The following is a 6,131-nucleotide window of genomic DNA, read 5'->3' on the forward strand; positions in this document are numbered from 1 at the left end:
AGTGCTCTTGAGCACATTATATTTATTCCTGCATATGCATCCTGTGTATTCCAGGTCCTTAGCTTCCCGCAGTCGAGCTGAACCAGGATGTTCTGTCTCCTCTAAAGGAAAGCAATTTTCCATGCAAAAACAGACAACATTCACAACCCTCGGCTTGTGAATGTACAATACATTATATTGAATATATAGTTTGCACTTTAATATCTTTGCATCACTTCAAGTGCAGAATAAAGAAAAGTTACAAGCTTGACTCTGAAATCTAGTGACAGCTCTTAATAGTCTTGTGTTGCTGTTGAATAAACTTTCTGCCTTTACTGTGAAGACACTTAATCCTATTATGAAGCTGGTCACGAGAACACCTGGGTACAGTTTGGGACTACAGTGCTGGTTTCTGGAAGAAAAAAAACCCCTGATCAACAGTTGTTGGGGTGCACGTTGTTTTATAGTTTGGAAGTTCTGTAGTTGAGTTTTATAAGTTTTATGTTTTATTCTCATTAAGATGTATGGGTTAAAGATGGCGACAGAAGCAGGGGATTTCCAGGGCTCCCTCCCCTCTCCAGACAGTCAGTTATCTGTCAATCAGTTATGTCCTCCCTATTCTATGTTAATTCCATTGTCCATCAGGTCAGTCCCTCCTTGGTTGCCCGGGCGACCCCCTTGTCCATCACCCCCGACCCACTCCCTAGCTCTGGAAGATTCTGTGGGGTTCGGGTGGTGATTGGGCTGGGGGGTAAGTCCACACCTTCTGTTTTGATTAATTGGATGTTCTGTGTCACCTCATTTGATGTTTTATGTGCTGATTGGTCATGTATGCTTTGCCCTCCCCCTGGGGTCGGTCTTATAAGGCCAGACCAGGGGGAGGATCCTTGTCAGTTTTCCGTGACCCCCAGCCCTTCCGCTCCTACCCTCAATAAACCTTCCACCACGGATAACTGATCGACTCGTGTCTTCCCTCCTGCGCTCCGCTGCTTCTCGTGGTGCCTCTGCCTTTGGCTTCTTCTGCCTCCTTCAGGTTGCCTCCTGTGGCCTCAGCCGCCCAGGGAACCTGAGTGGCCAGGGCTTTGGCTCTGTCTTTGGGCAGCTTGCCACACCCTGGTCAGGACAGACTGTGGCCGCTCTGTCACTTCCCCCGGAGTCTCAGCTCTGTGGAGCAGCCAGGCCAAGTCTCTGAGCGACCGCAAACAGTGAACGTGTGTAGAGGGGCTCAGTGCTGCACAGTAGCTGTAGAACTGTTATGGCCTGAAAAATATCTGCCTAGAACGGGATTAACCCCCCTTCCTTCCTCAACAGCTTTTGTAGGCACATGATCTTCCAAAGGGTGTGCTTGCCTACAAGAGGTCTCTGGAATAGAGTCTGGCCAATGGTCCTGCTCTACATCTGATCTGTAAAAAGTCATCCAGCTCTCCACTGGATAGTCATGAGGCCTGCTCACTACTCCAGCAGTGTGCCTGCCTACTGATGACCTGCAGAAGGAAAAAAGTACCTCGGCTTTTTATAGTTCTCAATGTTTGTGCTTAGCACTCATATGCTGATGGTGAGTCATATGGGATATCCTTATGTTGCCTGAGATGGCATTTGTTTTTCAGCATAAATTTTTTAAGTTGTGCAAAGACAATGTGAGATAAAATTCTCAGATTTAGAGTACGCTATCAAAACATGTCATCATTTATCAGCCATGGCTCTAAAAAACACATGTGATCCTCTTGTCTCTTCAAGCTAAGAACCATGGCTGTGATGAAAGACGAAGCTACTCTGCTTCTAAAATTACTGAGTTCTTACATACACTAAAGCTATCCTCTTTCCTTTGGCACAGAAAGACCAGAGTAGGCCAGAAAATGTAATGCACTCTATCAGCTAATGAGACATCAGCTAGGGCTTTTACTTGTAATCTTAATTTGATGTAGAAAGTGTTTCTGTGGCTGCAGCTATGTAACTCTAAGTGAACAGATAGGAGTCCACAGTGAACCCACATGTGGCAGGCCCAGAGCTGCAGAGTGGCTATGGAAGGTAGTTTCATAGAATGGAATTAACCCCTGTCCTCACCTACCTGCTTAAAAGTCTGGGGTCTGGTCTATGTTAGTGTATTCCTGTAGGCAATACTCTACAGCTGGAGAGGTTTGATGCCCCTTGCTTCACTGGGGCATTTATCTGTACTGTGTAAAAGAAAGTATCTCTGAAAACTTAAATACAGAATATTTCAGAGGGATGGTCTCTGAAGATTTCAGGAGGTACCCTGAAGACCATGAAAAGCATCTAAAAAGTGAGACTATGCTCTCTAGACTTAAATTTCCTCCTGCTGGTTCAGTAGGATTCCCATAAGAGCTTTGTTTTGGTGTAGCACTGTTCCCCTGATGCAGCACTGCAAAGCTGATTGAACATAACTTTAAAATTGGCTCAATAATTGATGCATTCGCCAACTCAGAGCTGTCTTTAGCTTTGAATTTACAGGCAGAGAAAAGTTCTAGCCAAAAATCTGTTTGGAAATTTTTGTTGTGGTTTCTTTTTTTAACTTACTACCAAACATCAAGTTGGCTGCTGACTGCAGTTCTGATGAAACACTTGGGAACTGTATCAAAGTTCTTCAGTTTTGGTTGCAGTGATGATTAATGGGATTTTAATCTTGTTGGCATTTGCATCAGGTAGGAAGTGGGGAAAGCCCTTAAAATGCTCAGTTGGCTTTAATACCCCTAACATCTGTTGATGTTTTTTTTCTAGTTATATATGTTCTCTGGCTGATTTCAGTGCTATAGGAATTCTTACTACCTCATCTTTAGTCTCCCCAGCAGCTGTCATTGGGCATTGCCTCTGAGATTTGGAGGCTCTCAGAGATGACTAAGCCAGGTGCATAAATATTATTTTATACTTATGTACAATACATTATATTGAAAGCATTCTGCATTTTCATTAACTTGGAACAGAGATTTTGGGAAGTATCATCTGTTGGATGCAGTGTATGCATTTTTCTATACAGATTTTAAAAGTAACTATCACACATGCAGATTCCATGTGTGTGGTCAATATTTTGTGAGTTGAACTGATATGTCAACCAACTGCTACCCACTCAACCCAGCAGGATTACCAGCCCCATCTTATCCCATAAGACTAACTTCTACTGGGATTGGTGTGTAACCTGAAGATTAAATACTGCTTTTCTATTGTGAGGAGTGAAATGTCTGGTTTTTAAACCAAGAGTTTTGTAAGTTGATGTGATGTTTAACACAAAAAATGAATTTCAATTTTTTTTTTGAGGTTCTGAGGTGAATGAAGAGCAATGCAAGAAGCATTTCTTTAGCCTAGTCATATAAATGTCCATTGGAATTTTCTTTCAAGCGTACACTCAGTTCATGTATTGGTTATGAGCCTGATTTAGACAATCAGCTCTGCTCTGCAATCACTTCAGAAAATGTTGCACTTGCTTTTATTAAATATAGATAGGAACCCTTATGTCTGTTATAATCAGCTGAAACAAGAGCATGCTTAAAACTGTAGGGCTCTTAGCATGAAAATTTTACCAGTCTTAGACAACACAACCAAAGAAAACACATTTTCTTGTTTTCATGTAAAGGAAGTCAAGATATCTTTCCTTTTCTGTCTTAGCATGGTGTACTAGAATGGAATACTAGAATGGAATTGTAAAAACAGTGACTAATGTGTGTTATTTAACAAAACTAGAAATTCTGCCTGGCATTTGTTCCGAATCCCAAATGTAGGGCCTTGTTTCATAACCAATGGAACAAGGAAGAATACACTGGCTAAAACTATCCACCAAATGCTGCATTATATCTCATAGGTGTACGTTTACTCCATGAGGTCCCTATCCTGAGGATCACAGTGTTTAGTTTAAAGACAGTATATTTTTAATAACATTGTAGATCAAGCTACACACCGATTTTGATTGTGGAAGAGTTAACTAACTTGATGTCCTGTAAAAATAAGACAAAAAACATCCCATCACTTTTAAATGAAAACCACTCCTCCAGACAAGCCAAAAAACCTAATTGCATAGCATTTACTCTAGGGATCTGCTCTCTTAGGTACATGTTGCTTTTTAAGACTGAGTTTCGTATGTCCCTCTCCACCTTCTTTCAAGGAAAGCAAGCAGGTTTTTGTCCTGGCAGGGAAGGTGTCTTCATCTTTCATCTCTGCCTGAAGGGATTAAAACTTACATCTTGTAATTCCTGGAAGAATGCTTTCTTCACCATCCTGGCTGTTTAGTGTTGAGAAGAGTCAGGCGCTTCCCGGCATCCAGGGAAGAAGTCCAAGAACCTGTGAGCAGCCATGGCAAAGAGTGCACCTATTCACTTTAGAAGCCTCAGGAGTCAAACTGAGGGTGGATATATGCTTGTGGAGATTGTAGTTTTGACAGTATTCAGAGCAGGAGCTTGGTAGTGTATAGGCAGTTAACATCTAGATGGCTAGCTTAGATGGAGCCCTAAGAAAATATACTTAATAAAATATAACCTGTTGGAATATTAAATTGCCATCCTAAACCTATCAGTGGGAATTTCAATTTAGTTCTATTCAAGTCATGGGAGCTATTATATATCCTTGTATAATTCAATGTAAACAAATCAGAATAGACCCTTGCCTCAGAGGCTGCATGCAGAAAAAGACAACAAATTCTACATCTACCTCATATCTCAGCCAATGCTAATGTACTTTGAGTCTATGTTTGTATTAGTAAATTTAAAAGGAGTATTCCTGAGTATTGGAATTCAATTGTTTATGACATTAACTTCTCCTTGGTGTGTCTTAGGGCAGTTCCAGCTATCCCATTCTCAAAGTTATGGTAGAGTTAACTAATAAAAGGGATTAATGCAGTTTCTGCTAATGTCCATTGTCTTTTCAAAAGGAAGACAGCTACATAAACCATATTATTCAATAATTTGCTGGTTGTTCCTTGACAGCTGGTATCCATGCCAGACATAACAGGCATGTCTGGGTACATCTAAGATAGTAGAAAAGATGCAGCCTAGCACTCTTGACTCGAATTGGTGTGTACTCAAAACATGGGCTGCTCCTTCCTTACACGATGGTGACCAAAACTGGCATGGAAACTGTAGGTGTGAGGAAGGGGAGACTCCATTCATGTGTTTGGCTGAAATCCTCTCTCAGTTCTGCAGCTGTAGCTACCTTTTTCTAAAGAGATTACTTTGGGTGAAGGAATACTTTCAATGCAATCCTGGGAACAGAACACCAGGCTGTATTCTGCCTGCCTCGTTTTCCATCTTCCCTGTCTCCAATTGGTGACCTCAATGTGTCAATATTTGGAATGACTAACATGTAAATACAGCCATACCAAGTTATGTCATGCAAAGGGACATTCTTTCTCATTGTGGAACTGATTGTTCAATTTCTTTTTTCCCCTGAGTCTTAAGGTGACTGGAAACAAACCATGAAGCCAAGAGGAGGAAGGATTCTGGAAACCTGACAAAGCAGTCTTGCTCAGTCTTGCCTCTGCACCTCTTTCTTCATCGTGTGGTGTGTATTTTTTTAAATGTTTTTGTACCTTCACTGTGACAGCACAGGCTGAGATTTTTGTACTTAGAGAGATGTGCCACTCATGTATTGGTTTTGAAGACAAATCGATTAAAATGATGAAGTATTCGGGGAGCCCGACAGTACGGAGCTCCAGGAGCAGCGTCCGGCGCCTCTGCGGGCCGGGCCGCCCTCACGGCTGCGGGGCGCGGGGCGCTCAGCGCCGCCTGGCGGCGGGCGGCGGCAGCGTCGGGCGCGCGCGCGGGGCGGCGGCCGCCGGGGGTCGCTGTTCCCGCTGCGCGCGGGCAGCGCGCGGCGCGCGGCCCCGGAGAGGCGCCCGCGGGGGTCGGGGAGCGCGCCCGGCACCGGGAGAGCTGCGCGTCCGCGCCTGCCGAGGGACAGGTTCATCCACACAGGAGAGTAAACACCCGGAGTTCCGCCGGATCGGGTTTCAGCCTCCCCCTGCTGCGCCCCGAGGGGCTACGCGGAGTGGGCGGCAGCCTATGTGTGCTCTGGGGAAGGGCGCTCGTTGAGGGGTCTCGGCGCTCTCCGCAGCCTGCCCCGCGCTTCCGCTGCCCTTCGCTCACGCTGTCACCTCTGCCGAGGGCAGCTGCGGGAGCGGACAGGACGCTTGCGGCGATGGCATTGCCTTC

This window comes from Camarhynchus parvulus, chromosome 3 (genome assembly GCF_901933205.1).
Source record: "Camarhynchus parvulus chromosome 3, STF_HiC, whole genome shotgun sequence".
NCBI classification, from domain to species: domain Eukaryota; kingdom Metazoa; phylum Chordata; class Aves; order Passeriformes; family Thraupidae; genus Camarhynchus; species Camarhynchus parvulus.